General features: G+C 37.0%; 2 protein-coding genes across 7 annotated transcripts in view; both read left to right on the forward strand.

Annotated features, from left to right (window-relative positions):
• LOC146318286 (uncharacterized) overlaps positions 1 to 7,766 on the forward strand; it is a 228,298-nt gene extending 220,532 nt beyond the window's left edge. The window contains exon 5 of the mRNA XM_084732176.1: positions 7,557 to 7,766. The gene's annotated coding sequence lies outside the window, so the exon portion shown is untranslated. The remainder of the gene's footprint in view (positions 1 to 7,556) is intronic.
• A 6,926-nt stretch (positions 7,767 to 14,692) lies between these two features.
• Positions 14,693 to 21,375, forward strand: part of LOC146318291 (uncharacterized) — a 151,629-nt gene continuing 144,946 nt past the window's right edge. For 5 of the 6 annotated variants that reach the window (XM_084732181.1, XM_084732184.1, XM_084732186.1 and 2 more), the window contains exon 1: positions 14,693 to 14,812. The gene's annotated coding sequence lies outside the window, so the exon portion shown is untranslated. The remainder of the gene's footprint in view (positions 14,813 to 21,375) is intronic. The other variant, XM_084732182.1, reaches the window with a different exon arrangement.

Genomic DNA, 21,375 nt, shown 5'->3' on the forward strand with positions numbered 1-21,375 from the left:
AGTGAATATCTTTGAGTTGTGGACAAAACAAGACATTTGAGGACGTCATACTGGACTGGGAAACACTGATCAACACTTTCTGACTTTTTATGAACCAAATAACTGATTGATTAATCATAAAAATGACTGACAGATGAAAATAATCATTAGTTGCAGCCCTACAAAGATGTTTTCTTAGGTCTGTAGGATCTGATATGTAGGCCGGCACATTTCTGCAGCGCCACAATGATTTTACAAACAAAAATTGTGTTTTTATCAAATATTGTGTCTCCTGCAATTTGAAAATTGCACTAAACCATACTGCCATTTCATTAAGATTTAGATTAATTGTTAAAACTCTGCTCCATGTATGCCTCTTTACACATGAATGTGAACATCTGTATATGCATGTATAACATTAAGCATAAATAAGCCTTAACTCCACCTCTACCCTCACAGTATCACTCCCTCTGCCTGCCTCACTCTCATCCTCACCCATGCCTTGCCACCTTCCCCCTGTCCCCTTCTTCCTAGGCCCTCTAACCCAGACACCCCCTGTGCAGCCTCGCCCCAAATCCCCCTGCAGCCTTAAAACTCTCTCTTCCAAATCTGTCTCCAGCCCTCTTCCTCCCCACCCCCAAACCCTCCCACGCTGCCAATCATTTGAAAAAAAAAAAACCTGTTAACAGCAGACATTTTAATGTCATGGTAACTGTAGCACTGGCTCAAAAAACAGCAGTTTTAATATGATTTTAACCAGTAAGATCAACAGAGATGGAGGTGTGTAATTGTCTTTGCTGCTGCTTGCTCACCTATATTTTGCACAGCATGTATGTCAAAGTGTTTTAATGCATGTGTGTGTGTTGTGATGCAGTGTTAACATGGTATATCCAGTGTATCAGTGTGTCAATCCCTCGGCTAAGCCTTGGCTCTGCAGGGGTTCACTCCTTATTTAGGTCAGTGGATGGTTAAAGAGTTAAACTCCTCTGGATTGGTGGTGTGGGCTAAAAAAGAACGCTCTCAACTCCAACAACGGCTCTGTGTGGCCTAAATCCTGCACGACACTCACGTACAGAGGTGGAGGCCATGATAAACAGATGTTTTTTGTAAGGGGGCGTATACACATGTTAGCAGCACCATATAATAAAGAAGTGTTCATTGTAATTATTGTATTTGGAGCCATGTTGCTAGTGTGGCTACAAATGAGGGAAGGAGACATTATTCTTCTCAGTTTTGTGACAGTCTGTTCAACATCACTGTCATGTAATCTGAGTACATTTACTCAAATACTGCACAATTTTCAGTTTCATTTTCTATACTCCACTTCATATCAGAACTAAGGATCTAAAGTGAAGATTTAGGATAAAAACATGGTGTACAGCAAATGACTGTTTTTTTGTTTTGTTTTTTTAGTCAGTTTGGTCTGGAAGGGCAGGGTGAGGTGAGTTGTTCCTCTAAAGGGAATTCTGCACTTTTCATGTGGATGTGCAGTCAGGGTTGATGGGAAATGTAGTCAAATGAAGCAATAAATTCCTCAGTGCTGCTATGTTGACCAAGAATGATGAGTTCTCCTGCTTTAGGAGCTGTGCCTGCACAGCCTACATGTACCAGGATGCATTCTGACGCCCACGCTCATGTAGCTGTGTATCACGACCCCAGCCTATATTATTCTGCTCACCATAACGTAACATTATAGGTGACAAAAGTGCCCATCCTCGCCTCCTGGCTACCCAGAGGCAGAGATTAGAACTCCAAGCTGAAATAACCCAGGAACAACAACAGGAAGCAGGAGAAGCAGGAAGAACCACAGATTTTGTAGCAGGAGATCTCAGTAAAGCAGCACTGTGGAAATTATCGCTTCAGCTGATTACAATTACAGTCAACACTGAAATTTAGTGAATTTTCCCTTTAATTAAAGGAATTGAATACTTCTTCCACAATAATATTTATGACAGTATTTCAAAACAACTGATGCAACCTGCACTTACCTCTTTAGATAGCATTTAATTATTATATTTGATGACCATAAACTACATACATACATATGTTTTACTGCATTTTGTCTATTTTAATATCCAGTTGTCCTTTACCTCTTTTATTGTTTTTTAAACATTAAAAGACCACATTTATTACTTTTATACATTTATACATTTAAGATTCATCACAATATACAAACAAACTCTGAACATACCCCAAACATGAACATAGGCAGTCTTGAAAGTAGTAATAACTAAATAAAATTTTAATAATAAAATACCTTGTTAAGTTACTGTGTAAATAACTATCATAACTAAAAACAAATGAATAAAGTGAATAAAATGAAAAAAGTATATAAACACAGGTATTGATCAGAGTTCATACATTCCTCATAATAAATTTCATACTTTCATAATTACCTCACATTTCCAATGCCTCTTATATCACCTTTTTTTTTCACAAATTCCAGAAACATCCTCCAGATGTTACAAAACTCAGAAGCTTTCCTTCTAACTATGTAAGTCAGTTTCTCGAGAGCCAAACTTGATTTTTAAACAATGGAATCTGGCTTGTAGTAGACAAAAATCAACCAGTTTTGTTTCTCTTTTGTCGTTTTGATTATCATTTTTATTTCTATGTTTTGTGTGCATTAGTTTTACTATTACAAAGGTGGTATGATTGAACCTGCTGTAATAAAACTGAATGGACTTAAATAAAACCAGGATAAAAAACAATGAAATAAAAGTAAAATGATGTCATGACTTCAAGTGTTACAGTCACTATTGTCTTGACATGTGCGTTTGCAGAGAGCCCACACGTGATTTCAGCCTGAGCAGCAGTGTTGCATCACGACAAGAAGCTCTGACTCCTGAGCCTTTCTGAGCTCAGTTACGGTGTGTGTGGTTTTCTGCTGTGGGCTCCACGTCCCTCCCACACCTCCCTGACACTACATGCAGATTATATGGATGTTATGTTCTGTTACTGTAATATTATGTGCAGCTGTGCACTACATATGTGATGACTTTGTGGTGGATATTATTGGTCTTCTGAGTAATCAGTCAGATATATGGGTGAAATATTTGATGTGAGTTTCCATTAATGGGGTAAAGAGAACACAGCAGTCTGTTCTATGTATGTATCAAAACATCTGAACCAAATAAAGCATTTCAGTAGTAAGGAAAACAAAGTTTACAGAGTTTTGGAGATATCAGCCGTAGGGATGTATGCCTTCTCCCTGATATAATGGCCCCTTCCATCCAAATTAATTGAATTATTAATAGATGATTCAATTAAATATTTCATATACATGTATATATATATATATATATATATATATATATATATATATATATATATATATATATATATATATATATATATATATATTATATATATATATATATATATATATATATATATATATATATATATATATATACATATATATATATATAGTCATTTTCTAAGGAAAAAAAGTCCAAAATTCTCTGATTCCAGCTTCTTAAATGTGAATATGTTCTGGTTTCTGAGGATCTTGGACTTTGGGAAACGCTGATCAACATTTTTCACCATTTTCTGACTTTTAACAGACCAAACAGAAAATTGATCGACAGTTTAATTGATAATGAAAATAATCATGACAGGAAAAAACTTGACAAATAGGTTCAAACACATTTTTAACCCATTTTCCAAGTGACAAGTTTGTGACAGGGTTAATTAACCTATTAACTATTTGATGACATTGTTGTAAATTTTGTGAAATTTTCAGATATTATATGGACCAAACAACTAACAGATTAGTGGACAAAACAATCAACAAATTGATTGATAATGAAAATAATAATGTTACAGGAAAGACTTGAAAAATAAGTACAAACATGAAACACACAGACGTACGTGTGTCTGTTTGCAGAAATCATGACCCTGTTAGTCAAGATGATCCACCTTGTTGTGAGCAGTTTAATGCAGGAACTACTTTTGTTCTAATAGAAGCAGATGCTACTGCAGAGAGAGAATAGTGTCTACATGAAACTGCTCACAACAAGGTCTGTGGATTATCTTGAGTAACTGGGTCATGAGTTTTGGAAAGAGACACTGGTTTTGAATTTTTCAATTTGGTGGTGCTTTGAGCAGCGCAACCGAGTTGCATTTAGTCCCATTATATTGAAGAGGAGGCAGACGTCTCTACAGCTGATATCTCCAACACTTACAACACTTACAACAAAACTATCTCGATGGATAAATAGCACTACCAGAGTTGTTATTATATTGTCATTTTTTTATCAAATATGTAACTCTCTTAAAGCATTATGACAGTAGTAATGTAAGACCACCAGTGACTGGAGCTTCAAAACATCCATAGACAAAACAAAATACATGATACTCTGACCTCTGTGAAACTAGTCTCAGTTAACTTCAGCTGTGATTACTTAAATTAAAGGTGTGCTAATTTAAAGCTGTTTCAGAACAACTAATTTTATACAAAGAATAATTCAACTGTAAAGCACAACTTGAAGTGTATTTTGTGTATTTTTATGTGCTAAAGTGGAACAACATAGTCCACTTAAAGAAAATGACTGCATATGTTCTAATATAGATGCTTGATGAGTGAAATTAAAGTTTACCTTGTTTGTGTCATAAGAACATTAAAATTTATTGTCAGAGTCTTGCTAATATACAGACAATATACCATCAATACTTACTGTAGTAATAATATGGTCACTTATTCTTTTGGCTCATTTTGATTAATAAAAAAGTATATTTTGTAGTTAACTACTAATGTACTTTATTACTTTGTTGTACTACTTTGTACATTACATATTCTTACACACTACAGAATATATCACCAAGACATTACAGGCTGAATTACTCATGGGACTATTTCTCAGTCTGTAATGTACTTATCAAGTCCATTAAATTAAATGACATTACCACCATCACTAATCACATCACTAATGATGGTTTTAGAGATTTGGTTTGGACTTAGGTAGGTTTGTAATCATGTTCACTATCTTTGTTTAGCATGTTAGCATGGTAGCATTTACTGCAGTACATAGGACAAAACACATTCATTTTGCAGGTCTCATTGGCCTAAGTAGAGAAAAACGGTTGACTTGATGATTGTACCTGTGCAAAAATCAGAGTTAACTAGTTAACTTCTGGATTCATTCATAACAGTAGATCAAATTATCACCTCAATCTGCAGTTTTCTCAGGAGTAGTGAGAGTGAAGTTGAATAACATGAAACATGACACTGAGATTTTACAGATGAAATCTTGTCTAATCAGCACAGTGTGGTTCCCATACTGTAAGATCACATGTTGATGTAGTGCATGTAAGAGAACATACAGCAACAGACACAGACTGTGATCAGACGTGGGAACAAATGGACTACAGTTGTTTTGGACTGCTCTGGGCTGCTCGGAGTTCAACACCGCCAAAGGATTGACTTAGCTGATACTGACAGGCTGAAAAGAGATGAGAAGATGACTCTGGGATCCAGTTTACTGTCTGTGGAAGCAACTCAGATTATTCAACATCGCATGGGATACTGGACATCCTTTTACGCTGCAATATTCTTCCAGTCATGCTGATTTCAGGATACACTGTGTCAAATTCACAAATCAGCATCTCAGGTATGAAATTCTTCAGCAATTTACAGTAGAGTGGTTTGATCTGTTCAGAATTGCCAGTTTTTCTTTTAAATTTTAGTCAGAAACACACATTGAGGAACTTGTCATTTCTTGCAAGTGATTACAAATTATATGTGGTGGAAAAGTCACAACTGGGACATATTGTACGCTTGTATGATGCTGTCAAAGCAGTCTATGCATAATATGACTAATTTTAAATGAGTATTAGTTCCCTGCTGCAACTAAAAAGCTTGCTAATAAAAAGCTTCAATTACTCATTACGTTGGCAAACCTGATCTAAAATTTGTGTATTTTCAGACTAAAACATTCAAAACACGTGGAGAAAAAAAAACAATGTGACCTAGTTTGGTCAAGACAGGTCAGGTGTCTGAAATCTGTCTTGGTCTCGCGATGTTATGTCAGAATTGACGTCACGTCCAGTGAAAATGCAAAGTGACGCAGTTAGCATTAATTGAAAAGAGGCCTGTTAGCTGCAAAACCCATAACATTTCCAACTAAAATGGTAAAGTTATTTTTGATTGACTGTTAAAAAAATGTTAAAACACCTGTTTGCCTATATCTACTTGCTGATAGATATAATAATGATGCACAGTGCTTCAATGTTATTCTGTCGACAGAAAACCTGTTACCCACATAGCGTGTTAGCACTTTTGTTTCTTTTTTTTCCACTTTTCTAGTGAGGGTAAGTGTTTCTATTCTGCATTTCTCAGACACGCTGCAGTCCTTCATGCCATGTTATGTTTTGCAGTTACAGGAGGAGAATATAGTGATAAGACACCGTGGAGCCTTAAGGTGAGGGTCTACTTTGCCGACAAACTGAAGCCACCGTCTACGATCATTGTACCTTGCAGAACACGGGAATTGCATGCATCTTATTTTGTGATCTGGGTAGCCAGCTGCTTGTTATAGCCCTCACATGCATACATCAATCAATCAATCAATTAATTAAATAAATGAATATTCAAAAATAGTAAAGGTGTATGATCAGAAAGTGGGGATACAAAAGCACATCTGCTCCCCCAAATCTAATGGCAGCTAGTCTGTTGACTCCATTGCTCAGGCGTTTATGGCTCTAGCCTTAAATTACTTATTAGTTACAGTTCCTAGCTACTGCTCTCAAAAAGTTACTGAATTACTAACTTTACTAGTTACTGCATTCTAAAAATAACTAGTTCTTAAGAAAAGTAACTGTGTTACTTTTTTTGCTCCAATACTCATATTAATGCAGCATCTTATCATAGCAGCCATTATTACTATGATGAAAAGTAAGCCATGGACCAATAAAACACAACAGATGTTTTATTTTTTTATTTACATTTATTGTAGCCTCAACAGGGCTTCAAATCAAACATTAGTATCAGTAAATTTGACTTTGACTTAACAGTTACTATACCTTATATCTATCCATCACAGTTCAGTTCAGTCATCTTAACTGACTCACTATTGTCTGTATTTCAGGGAGAACAGAGCCAGTGAGGATGGTACAGGGCAGCCGATAGTGACACTGCGCCGCCAGGCCGCCGAAGCCATGGGACGCTGGGCTGTTCAGACACTGGGGCGCTGGGTGACAGAGGGTCTGTGTCGCTGGGCAAATGATACTCTGGGACCCTGGGCCTCGGAGCCTGCTGGGGCTCTAGGTCGTTTGGTGACAGAGTATCTGGGTGGCTTGGTGACTGAGGCTCTCAATCGCTGGTTGAGCTAGACTGTAGTGAATACTGAAAATGGCCAGGCAAGTACCCTAGTACCCCTTCCCCATACACATTCGCTGGCTTGGCTTGACTCAACATGTCAGCAAAAATCTTTGATAAAATGTGAACATAAAACTCATGAACATAGTGGAGCATTTGGAATTTTAGCAGCACATAGAGAAGACAGAGAAGAGAGAAGAGTGAATGTTGAACTTAAACCTTTTTTTCTGTCCCCTCTCTCTCTTTTGTTTGAATACAGGAACCACTGGGAGGGCTGTCGAAAATCTACAAGAGACGACCCACTCATCATCTTGACCTCCCTCGTCGCTGCTGTCTTCCGATCACAAGCTGACACTGGTCTTACATTCTACTGCTCCAATCATTTCACCCCTCACCCTTCTTCCTCTTGTCCCTTCATCCCCCTCCCCTTTATGTAGAACCATTTCAGCAAATAAAAATTTCAAATGAACGCGCTGTCTTTCATTTTTAAATGCTCTGTCACTGTGGGGATTTTAAATTAATGCATTAACACATCACGTCTGTTATAAAAGTAAAACTTTTCAGGAAGTTTTCCTCAGTATGTTCTGAGGACAGTTAAGTCTGTTAATAATCATAAAATTACATAGTTTTAATCGATGTCTGTGTTTTTGCTGATGATATGATGTTATCTGCCAGGTCCCACCCCAGCTCAGGCCCTGACCCGTCTTCAATCTGCCTTTGACATCTGCCTGTAGTGCTGTTTATCCATCTAGATTTTTTTGCTGTGAGTTGCAGAGTTTTGGAGCTATTGGCTGTAGAGATGTCTGCTTTCTCTCAAATATAATGGTTCCCTCCCACTCTCTCTTTCTGGTGCTAGTAGATGGCCTGATAGCTGCAACGATGAACTGAATAATTTAGTAATAATTTATTAACTGATTATTAAATTAAATGTCAACTATTTTGATAATCAATTAATCAGTTTGAGTCATTTTTAAGAGGAAAAAAAAAATCTAAATTCTCTAATTTCAGCATCCTAAAATGAAATTGTGTTGAAATTGTGACACCCCTAGTCTGCAGTGCTGACTCACCTTCATCAGGACAAAACAGAATGATTTATTTTCAACTTGTTACCTTAAATATGTTTGAGTGGTAATGAATAAGATGAATCCCGGCTGCGCAGTGTGATGCAGTAGGAAGGCTAACTTTGTTTAAATCTCTGCTGTTTCCTTCAGAGGGAGGATCTCTGGAGAGGAGTACGATGATAAGAACAACAGAAAAGAGTGAGAAGGAGGAATGATACAGCAAAAGAGATGCAAGAGGAGAGGAGAGGGGGTGTAACAGATAGAGTTTGGATAAGACAGGAACAAAGATGCTGATGACAGTAAGAGATAGAAAGATGGAGGGAGGGAGATGATGCAGGCGAGCAGGGGATTGCATAACAGTCTGTCGGACCTGGAGAGAAGAAAGAGGGAGCAGAAGAGGAGTTGATGAGGGGGGATAAATGGAGGAGAGGACTGGCAGTGACGCAGTGTGTGAATGAAGAGAGAGCACCCCCTGACTCCTCCTCTCTGCATGAACCTGATGAAGATGACGGACTCACAGCCACGCCCTCTGTTTGAGTCATCCAGAGCTGCTGCTTCCGCTGCTGCCGCAGACGTCCACGAACACAGATCACACACAACTCCATTTATAGAGCGACTGCAATTACAACACCTCATCAGTCCAGAGGGTTGATTGGAATTTTTATTGAGTCTTCATTTAACCTGAACGTCGCCTGAGATTTCTTGTAACTTCTTCAAAGAAAACCTGATGAGTCACTTCAAACTAGAACTGAAAATCAGCTGATCAAAGCTCTGTCTGAAGATGAAGTACATTTAGTGAATGATAATATGAAGAACAACCAGGGTGGTCATTTTGACTGGTTTCATTTTATATGTGCAATAACTTTTAATTAAAAAATACAATGCTGCTGATACCTGACTTTTCCTAAAAGTGTCGTATTTTCATATAAATTACACAAAAAAAGAGATAGAAAAGAGATCATTATACTGACGTTATACTACAGCTGGAGATGCATCTTGGTTGCTTAGCAACTATCACTGTCTCTGTGAATGAAACTTCACAAGTGGTCTCGATTTCCAATTTCCTGGCATTAAAATACAAATAATTAATTCATTAGACTTGATTAAAAATAAAGTAGGGGAGACCAGGGACAGTTGTAACATTTTGTGTCTCAGCACCTATAACTCACTGAATTTTTTTGTTAAAGCTCTCAAATTCTGAAACAACATACCATTACTTATTACAAATAGCATCGTGTCTACTGTGTGTCCAGCCTTCTTTTATAGGCTATGATTATTTTTTGTGATGATTCTAAGTGTAAATTTGTTAGTATTAATGTTAAAATAACATGTTTCTAATCTTATAAAATACATTTAACTCTTTCTCACTCTGACTAATCCTATCTTAAACTAAAATTTCAATCAGATCACTGATGGTCATTATCCAACAACAAAAAAATGCTGTGCAATCATTAAAATTTACTACACACAATAGCATGCGTACTGATAAATATATGAACACATTTTACAAAACTTTTTGGTGATATTTCATTTTTAAAATGATAAACTATCAGAATAAATGCATTATTCTCTTAGTCTGGTATTTATCATGAGAGATAACAGTCAGAGGTCTAATGACCACTTATGACAATTCTAGTAGTTAATGGAATTCTGGCTCTTCTAGTATTAAAGTTGCACTAATCAATATTTTGATGTGAGCAATTGATCAAATTACAAATATAAAAGGTTCATTCCAAGTAACACACACACACACACACACACACACACACACACACACACACACACACACACACACACACACACACACACACACACACACACAACTCAGATCTGACCCTTTTTGAGCAGATTGAGGCTCATGATGTTACTGTTTTACTTCACTCTCTCTGCTCTTTCCAGCAGCAGCTGCAGGCAGCTGTTTCCAGCAAAAGAAGTTCCAACAAACACTGCTCTATGTAACCTAACACGTCAGACGGTTTGTTACACAGAACCATCTGGGAAGTTGTCATCAGAAACTGTTTGGAAAAGGGCAAGCACTTAAAAAAAAAGAGTTGGCAGGTGATTGGATATGGGCTAACTTCAGCCACTCAGATCAAACTCTTGCTGACACCAGTTAGGAGAAGAGCGAAAACATCTTTTCCATGGAGAAAAGCCTTCAGTGCTGTTCTTTGCTCTTCTTCCAATGAAGAAATACACTATTACTGATGCTATCACAGCATCTATGCTAACCTCTTCAGCAGCTGCCATTGTTTGTTCGAGATGAGTCACGTCCATTTCCGTCCACTAACCATTACCTCCCCCTGCAGCACACTTTAGATTTCTGGTTGATATTGCTTTTCTGACATGTCTGTCCCTCTTGTTTTGCTTGCATGTTTGGGCTGACCTCCTGGTCCAAACTTTATTTTGCTCTTTGGACACTGTAAACTTGTTTTAACTCAGCGCTCCTGTCTGTAGCACTGACCCATTACAGGAGCGAGAACTGAGGACAGGTCAGTTTACAGGCTGACAGTTAGAATTACATTCAGATGAGGCTGGGACATGGAGGAGACTGCAGATCAGGTGGAGATGAGAGACGTTAGATGGAGGGTGTACCACTGTGATGAATCTAGACCATCATATAGACCAGCGGCATCAATAGGTGCTGACAAATCCTGGCTAAGAGGATCAGAGCTGCTGTTGAGGTGAACGCTGAAATCACCAGTGACTAGATAAGACTGGAGTTAGTTATCACTGCAGGGATTGATTCATATGACAGAAGACGAATGTCCTGCATAAGAGAAAAATAGCCATGTTTTCATTCATTCATTTCGATGTGTGTTTTTGTTGACTCTGTTTTAGTGCTTGTGTACTGTTGACAGTATGTGATATTTGGGAGATTACAAACAAACCCACCAAATCAAATGGGAGCCATAATCCCAGATAATCCTATAGAAACCTCTGCCTCTCCAACAGCCAGTCAGTCATCTGGCTAGCTAGCTTCATGAGTCTGTAGCTCAGCCAGCCATACAGTCAGTCAGTCAACCAGCCAGCCACTCTGTCCTTCACTTTGGTCCTGTAAAACACCATGAAGCAACAAATTGCAATTTTTTTGTTCCAATTTTTAAATATTAGCATAATTTGGCATAAATTATCAGAATTTTACTGTATTTGCACATATTTTTAACCGTAAACTAAATTAAAATAATAATAAATAAATTTGTAAAATTAGATATTTTTTTCTGTATTAAAAAAAATCTACATGAACAAAAAGTTTTTTTTAACACCGCCATGTTGTAATTTTGACTGTATTGTATTGCTTGTTGTGTTACGTTTTTTCTGTTTAAACTGCAGTAGTCTGTAAATTCTACCAAAAAATCAATTCTTTCAACATATTCTCATTTTAAAATTAACACTTATATTGGGTTCAGCATTTTACAACACATTATCGCAAAAATAAACACTGTGTCACACTGCACTATTTTCTGTTTACACTTTTTTAATATCATGTTTTTACAGCACTTTACCATTTATTTCACTGACATTTTTTTTTTTACAGTGTGACTACTGAAAGAGCCAAAACAATGTACAACTCTCAGTTTCAATAGTTGACAAAATGCATCCATAGAATGTCCAACACTATCCTTTGCTCTGATTGGTCCAAAAGGGTTCTGAAATTGTTATTAATACTGCAACTAGACAAGCAAGTAAGCTGAGGGAAACTTGGATGGAGCAAAAAGATAATGTGTGGGCCTTGTACACAGAATTTATGGAACTTTCATTGTGTTATTGTTGGTAAATTGTTTTTGTGCTGTTCTATATGTATTTTTAATTTTTAATTTGTTGAGTTTATGTGTTTTAAAGGTGCATGTAGGGACAGCCATTGTGTACTGGTATATTTTGTGGTATGTGGCATTTGTTTATACAATGCTCTAAAATAAAAAAAAAATCTCCTTGAATTCAATGGTGATTATAGACTGATAACATACTATCAATTAAATTAGCAATATGTAAGAGTTTTATTTTGCAGCCTTTCGCAGCCTAATTGTTTGGAGTAATTGTAAATTGACGTTCTCTGGGTTCAGGTATGAGGATGTATTGATTCACTGTATGATCACAGAAGAAGTTTTAGGTCAGCTGCTTGTTCCCGTGCAGTATGTGGTCAGCATGATTCTACTCACATCACAACTGGACACAGATGGATTTCATCAACTTTTTCAACAGCATCTCACTTAATGAGATTCTGTGATGTCTCTGCATCCCAGCTGTTAAATACGCTAATTCCAGTCATGATATTGATTATACAGTATACTACAATTATAGTGGAAATCAATCAATCAAGATAAATCACAATATACATGGGCTACTTGTGATTACTGAACATCAGAAGGAGCTACACAGCTGAAAAAGAAGTAAACAAACAAATCCTTGGAAAACCATTTTAGATTCCTGTATGTGAGTACTCAGATTTGAATTTGCTGTTAGAAGCTTGTAAAGTGACAGTGTGATTGCTGTATCAGTGAATGTCTTTTTCTGTTCTAAACATCACGACACAAAATAATTTCAAACACACAAATTGTCACAATCCTGGCAACAGCATCTCGTAACCTCAGGACACTTCATCCAGCTCTTTGCACTACTTTAACATTACCACTGCTGCTACTTAATGCTCAGTTGCCTGCTGCATTTGCACTTCAGGTCCTCTGTGGTACATTGCAGCTACATTCACTTATATTGCTACCTTACTGGTTTATTGTTCAGTCTGTACATTCATTCATCTGTACTGTATATACTGTATCAGCACCTTGCTATAGTTGCACGCTTAACTGCATTTCACTCTATTGTTTCTTACTGTGTGCACTGACAGTACGATTAAATATCATCTAAACTGTCAATATTTGCCAAGTCAGTTTTATCATGTAGTGCCAATCAGTTGCCACAATTTTCTTGAGTTCATAAACTCAAAAGTTTGAGGTTATCAGAGCTTAAATATTTGGTGTTATGTGTACTTTTAAATCAAAGTTAAAGTGATTGATCAAGCCAACAAGAATATTTAGAGTTTTTTAACCGCTCTCATTGCAATAAATTAACAGAACTGAATACATTTGAACTACAAAAACACATGATTTTATTCTCATAATCATAAATAAAACTTGATTAAAATCTTTATTTTGTTAGGGAGCTTTTTTAGGGACCTCATTTCCCTCATTAATCAAAAATTATAAGCTTAATGAAAAACATCTAATGGCACTTAATATATTGAAGTTAGTAGAACCTCTAAACAAATATTATGCTTTCACTTCTCAAAATTAAATAATTAATTTGAGCACTGGATTTGAGTTACTGTTTACTGGTAACTGTCTCCCTTCTCTTAAAGGAGAAATATTTAATATATTTACTGTAATAAATCATAAAATGAACATGATATGTAATCAGAGATCAAGGGTTGAATTTTCACCAAATGAGTCAGCATCTGTTTATGAATCATAGGAAATTGTTAATCTTGTATAAGGAGTGGATGTTTACAACTGTTAAAACTGAGCAAAATGTTAATAGAGTTTGACAGGCAGTGAGACAGGCAGCCACTTAACTCATCGCCTAGAGTGTGTATTTTCAGAGCAGTGGGCTTTTGTTTTCCAGATAACGGCCTTAACGTCAAATGACAGTCAACTGACAGTCATAAATAGCTGAACAACTCACAGTGTAGGTCTCAGCATTGATTGTTATTGTTGTACCCGTCCTGTGTTCCTGCAAAGCTCCTGCAGCCTGTCTGAGCCTCAGAGCAGGTGGGAAAAACCTGCAACCACAGACTGTATATTAAACAGGACTACAACCCATTTAATATAGAGTCTCAGCTCCAACTCACTGTTTGCAAAAATGGGTGCAGAAGTACTCATTTTTGCATGTAAAATTGCTACATATCATTGTTTAATATCAAGCAGATGTTTGCTAATATTTTTATTTTATATTTTGCAACATATATTTATTTAGGCATAAGGGTTTTAAAATGTTTTTTAATTTCTATATTTTAGGATTTGGTCGCAACACTCCAAAAGATAAGCAGTCATAGATGATGGACAGATGGATGGATGGATGGATGATTTGGTCAGTCTGGGTCTTTCAGCCTTTTAATCTTGGGTCCATAGATTTACACATTATCACTTTAACAAGCTATTCCTTGTATTTACTGTAATATCCTTCACAAATCCATAACTAAAACAATTTCAAATCCTCATATTTACGGCAGCACGTGAAGGCAGCACCCTGCAGATTGAGGGGAAAAGGCTCCTTTTTTGCTCCCGGCTCCTCATTGGCTGATCCTCCGGAGAAGGGGGCGTGGCTTGCCTCTGAGTCCCTGGCACCAGTCTGCTCTGCAAGCAAGTGAAAGGTGGAGAGATTTTCACCATCACACACTCCGCCTGTCACACACTCGCACTGACACACACACACTCAGCGAAGGAAACGGGACATTGCAACGGTGAGTAAAGTACGAACGAATGTTTCACTATTTACGTCTCAGATATGATGTGTCATCGCGTGAGTAGCCTTGTTTACTGCCTCCTCGCGCTGCGCCATCCTCGCGTGCCTCGTTAAATGAAGGATGAAATAAATATTTATGGCGGTATTTGGGTCTCGCGCTGCAGTGGCACGGATATGGGGCTATATTTAGCTTTTTAAATGGCGGACTGACAATTAAACACTGTTGTGGACGGTGTTTCCCATCACAATGGCAGAGGGGAGTGGGCGTGTGAGGGGCTGTGTGTGTCTCATGCAGAGCTCCGTGGATTCGTGTCTCTTTGTTATGGTGGTGCCGCAGTCGGGATGGTACACCCCTCCTGCTGAAGCACCACCAGGCTGTAGTACTCCACAAATATGCCTATAATCTCCTCATAGTACTCCTCACTTATAATTCATGGCTGTATGGTGGCCTCATTGCATCTCACACTTTACCTTTCTATTTTTGAATATTCCCTTGTGGGACAAAAGTCACCTATAGAATATGTATTTTAGTGCTATTTTTATATTATTTACTACAGGGGTATATTTTCCTGTGAGGCAGTCAGGTGCAGCTCCACAGCAGCCAAGGCCTGGTTATATAAAGCCTTTTTTTCTCTCATGGTTTCTCATGGCCTATCTGTACACCAGTTTTAGGAAGACTGTGATGTTCTATAGGGACTAAGCCTAGTCGTTATACAATAAGACCCCAACCCCCCTACACACTCTCTACACACAGATACATACACACACTCTGCATCCTGTGTCTCTATGTGGATTAGTACACATTGTTCCATCTGTGCTCATGTCTTTCTCCCTCTCTGGCTGGTTCTGGTTTCGATCTTCAGTCTCATTTCATGTGTGAGACTAGGGTCATAAATGCATCGTGGACTCGTTAATGAACGGGCAGGAATACTCGCTCGGGGTCTTCATTTTCCCTGAGAGTACAGGTGGCTCTAAAGTTTGAGTAAACATCATAGTGTCTGTTCTGTATCTGTTTGTTGCAACACCAATTACATGATGTTTAAAGTATAAGTTCGCTCCCAAATCAAAAATCTATATTTTTCCTCTTACCTGTAGTGCTATTTATCAATTTAGATGAGAGGTTTTTACAGTAGGAGGCAGGCCTCCCCAGGGGGCTCAAAATAGTTTCAGGGGAGGCTCTGTGAATGGATGTGATTAAATATCACATTAGCTGTTACAAGGGTTGGGCACAGAAATTGGTACTTTAAGAGTACCTACAGAGTAACGTCTGTACTAATGAGAATTGATTCAAGTTAAAGGGATGGTTCACCCAAAAATGAAAATTTAGTCGTTATCTACTCACCCTAATGCAGATTAAATGTTGCATTTAGTTTTTTAGTCTGGAAAACACTGCTGGAGTTTCACAGGAAAACGGCATTACAGAATCTCCCAAACAACAGAAATGAATAGTGACAAGTTTTCAAATAGGGAAAAAAAAACAACAGAAAAAGCACATAAAATACCTCCATACTGCTTGTCTGGTGTAATCCAAGTCTCCTAAAGCTCCAACATTCTGTTCACTTGGGCACACACACTGTCACACCACACACACCCAGTTCAGACTGGTGTAAATTATGTCTTTCAAGTCAGCTAGGCATGTTGGTGCTTTAGGAGACTTGGATTACACCAGACCAGCAGTGCGGAAGCATTTAAAAAAACATTTTGGCTTTTTTATGTTTGAAAACTGGTCACTGTTGACTTACACTGTTTAGGAGATTCTGCAACACTGTTTTCCTGTGAAACTCTGCATGAGGGTAAGTAGACAATGACTGCATTTTCATTTTTGGGTGAACTATGCCTTTAAATCAGTCTCTGCCAAATGTCAATACCTGAGAGTCGGTCTGGCTGGGAGAGGAACTCGGACTAAAGAGAGAAAGGCAATATGACAGTAAGGAGCTGAAACAGGTCGCAAATATGGTTAAAGCTACAATCATTATACTGATGTGTCTATATGACCTACATAAGAGAACAAGACCATCAGAGAGAAAATCCGGTATTTCTGTATAGTTATTTTTAATGTCAGATTCTCTGTGACATCACATGAAAGGAACCTGCGTTTACATTTTCCCAGGAAAAGTTACAGTGAGGGATATGGTTGCCAGTTAAAACAAAGCAGTAGAGCTTTATTTAGATCATTTTATTTTTTATGTTATATTTTGTGGGTATTATGGTGGAAATGCTGGCCTCCTGCTTTTGTTGTCAGGGGCCTCCAAAATCAACAAAATCTGAAAGTTCCTTGTAGTAGATGTAATATTTTTCAAAACTCGATGTATAGCTGGCAAGGGGCAACATCTAACCAAACACAGAAAGAGCAGAGACAACAGGGGCCAGTTGCCTTCAAATGCTGAGTTTTGACCCCCCACTATCAAACCCCTCCACCCCTCCAAGAGTATACAAAAATAATAAAATGATCATTTCCTTGCAGTGATATGGCGCTGACACCGTGTTACTAAAACAAATATCAGTCATGGTATTTTATGTTGTGTTTTGTGTGCTGTTGTTGTGTTTTGCCCCTCTGGCTGCACAGAGCTTGTTGTGAGCAGTTTCATGTAGGAACTACTTTCTTTCTACACCCACCAACCGTATCACTTCACAGAAGAAAGCACGCATCTGCTCATGGACGAGAGGGTACAGCTCAGTTGAGGAGGACGCCATTAATGTTTACATCCCTCGCTGTCACGCACAAGCCTCTCCTCCATAAATAGTTGCATGCTTCATCTGTTTAGTGATGAAGTTGGCAGGTGTTGTTTGGCAAAAAGAAAATAGTTCCTCTAGAGCGCACAGATACTGGTGTTTTGGGGGTGATGCAGATGCTGATAGCAGAGAGAAAAAAAATCCAAATACAAAATATTGTCTAATAATTTTTATACAGAATATAGAGTATACATAAACACATATTTTTTGCAATGATCCCTCAAATGTGGTGATCAAACGTGTGACAATAATATGTAATGGAGACTAGAGCTGCAACAAACGATTATTTCATACTCGGTTAATCGGTTCATTATTTTCTTGAATAATCAATGAGTTATTTAAACTATAAAACATCAGAAAATTGTGAAAAATGTCAGTTAGTGTTTCCCAAAGCCTGAAATGATGTTTCTCAATTGTCATGTTTTGTTCACAACCCAAATATATTGAGTTTGCTGTCAGAGAGGAGTAAATCGACAAAGAAATACTCACATTTAATATACTGGAGCGAATCTTTACTTTTTGTCTAAGAAAAAAAACCCCTCAAACAAATCAATTGATTATCAAAATAATTGACGATTAATTTAATAATCAATTAATCATTGCAGGATTTTTTACATTTTAATAAATCTATTATCACATTATACTTTGTAAAAAATATATCAGACATATCTGCATATTGGACAACATATATGCTGATACTGATGCAGACTGGTATAACTGTGATAGGCCAATATTTGGCCAGTAATATCTGTCAGCCGATATCGGTCCAGCTCTAGTTCCTACATGAAACTGAATGTCAACTAGTCCCATTATATTGGAGAGAAGGCAGACCGCTCTGCAGCCGACATCTCCAAAACTCTGCAGCTCAAAAAAATCTACCTGGATAAAAAGCATGACAGGTAAGAGGGAAATAGATATATTTGATTTTGGGGTGAACTGTCCCTTTAAAGTCAACACACGTCACTTAAAATTCCATAGAATGGACCTGTTTAGGAGTCTTGTGTATTATCTCGTCCGGTCGTTCAGCCGGTCATGTTTGGTTCCTTTGGTAAGTTTTTATTCCAGACAATAAGTTGAAATGATTTTGTGTGCTGGATGTTGGTTGACCTGCTGGTGGCTCCTGCAGGGTGAAGAGGTCACCCATTTGTCTGACGCTCTTTGTTTGTGAGTGTATTTGTGAATGTTAGACACTTTCTGCCAGTCCAGCTCTGCCTACCTGTCGCCTTGTTAAAGTCTGTCCCTGCCTCTGTCACTCATCTGTCACACTGTGTTTAATCAGAGGATCCTCTGGAGTTTTGATTATTTATTTTTTCACATAACTACCAGGCATCATCAGTCTCAGACAGTTAGAAATGAACATTTTTGATCACACACAACATGTTTCATAATGAATCAAAATATTTTATGCATTTTTAATTTAAACCGTCTTTATAGAAATTCATTCTTTTAGTATTATTAAGCTGTGTATTTATTATAGTATCTAACATTTAATTTTTGGGGAGGTGGTAGCAGTTAGCAAAAGACTAAATGCACTCTTACTACTCCCAGTGTGTGTGTGTGTGTGTGTGTGTGTGTGCGTGTGTGTGTGTGTGTGTGTGTGTGTACGGGGCAAAAAATGTCAGTTTGGACAAAAGTAGGGCGATGACTAATTATTTGAGGTACTGATTACTGCAACATCACAATAAATATTTTTGCATGCTTTGGTCATTTTCCTTAACTGATAGTTGAAAATGCTAACAATCGATTAACCAATTACTCTTTTGTTCAATTCAATATGTTTTATTGGTTTGAATGGTTTATAAACAATATTGCCAAAGCTTTAATGATAAAATAAAAAAGAGTAGTACATATCAATTTTCATTATAAGTTGAAGTTTATGTTTCATTATTCAAGGAATTGCTCTGCCAGACAAAACGATGTCAAATCAGGCACAGTTTTTATACTGTTACTGTATTGTTTAATACATTTTCAATCAGTTAATTATTAACGTGATTAATCTATTAATCATTAATCATTAACACCCCTAGTTAAAAGAAAAAACAAATTTTATACAGAAGAAATGCAGTATACATGAGATTCATTCTTTTTTAATATGTCGGGACAAGTATTGTATCATGGACTCTTTATGGTGTTATTATCATACTGTGAGCTTTTAGCATTGTTACATCCAGTACCAGTCTGATACCAGTGACATTAAAAAATATACGTATTGTTATTGTTCATTAACAAATGTATACTACTAACCCTGTATGGATGTGATATGATTGTGATCACAGATGTTTGACCTGCCTCAGGTTAAAAAAATCTAGCATACAGGACACTGTGGGGAAATAACAGCGTCCCGTTTCAGGGCTAGTAAATTACATGATACTGGATCAGCTTGTAGACTCAGATACTTGTCAATACCTGATCCAGCATTTAAGCTGTATTACAGGAATTTTTGATACCAGTATTGGTATTATTATTATTATATAATTATTATTATTGTTTCCAACACTTTAAAAGCCATGAATACTCAGCTTACCAAAATATAACTGACAGAAAAGCAGAACATCCTCATATTTGAGAAGCTTAAACCAGAGAATGTTTTATTTTTTTTTAGTTGCTGACTAATTTTCCATTGATCAGTTAATTGATGAAGTGTTTTAGCTCAAGACAGCAGTGTCTCCATGACTAAAAGAATGTATTGTAATACAATAATACCACGATAAAAAGTCCATGACATTAAAAAGCAAAGAAAAATGACGACTTGAAAAAATGTATTTTATTAAATGAAAAATGTGATGTATACAGCATTGTTGTTTGTATATATAGAGATGATGTGTTTGGTAAAGAATGTTTGAATTATGTATGTGCAACTGCAAAACAAAAACAATGCAGCAGTACGTTTCTAAAAATCCTCACAAAATGTAAGTAATGATAATGAAATTAATGTGAATCATAACTCAGCAGATTTTATGAGGTGCTACAGCTGGTTCCTGTATTTTCTGTAGCCAAGGCTGCTCTCCAGCTATCATAACAGGAAACCACAGCAGACAATGTTTGGTGATTCTAATTCAGTAATTTATCTTAAAATAGGTATTTTTTTTCCCACAGTGTTTAAGGTTGCATGACTGCTAACTGAATGAAATAAACAATAAATACTTTAATATGTTTGGTCATCAACCCTGTAAGAAACTCCAGAGTTGTTCAGGATGTTATGGGCTGAAACTTCATGTTGTACTTTTGGCCTCGAAGGAAATATTTTCATGGGATTCAATGATGTGACAAAAATGTCTTAAAACATCACCCCAGAGCTTGATTTTAATTTCAGTGTTATATGTTTGAGAAATGTGCCAACTAGCCTGAAAAAACAGGACAGATACTTGTTACAAATACTACTAGTAGGTAGTAAAAAAATAATAACCAGAAAATGCATAAGGAAAGAGTCTCCTACAGTCTGAGTGGATAGATATAGTGCAAGAAATGTATACTTTGACATGCTGCCAAAAAATGTGGAAAAACACTGGAAAAATGGAAGTCCAATTTGAATCTGAAGTGATTTCCTCTGTACCAACAGAAGGAACTTTTGAATGAATTAGACACACCTTTCTTCTTAAGAAATACTCTGACTTTGTGCAAATCAAATTCATGGATCATTAAGACTTCTAGGATCTTAAAGGGCAATCATGGACACAAAGGACCCACAGGTTTTGATATTCATTTCATAATTATTTTACATGATGTTAGGCATTTTACTTCACATATGATGACCTCGTCTGTTGTCCCTTGATCTGTCTGAAAAAAAACCCCAACAAAAACAAAAAATATATATTTAAAAAAAGTTTT

The sequence above is a fragment of the Lutjanus erythropterus genome, chromosome 12 (assembly GCF_056507025.1).
Source record: "Lutjanus erythropterus isolate fLutEry1 chromosome 12, fLutEry1.hap2, whole genome shotgun sequence".
Classification (NCBI taxonomy): domain Eukaryota; kingdom Metazoa; phylum Chordata; class Actinopteri; order Lutjaniformes; family Lutjanidae; genus Lutjanus; species Lutjanus erythropterus.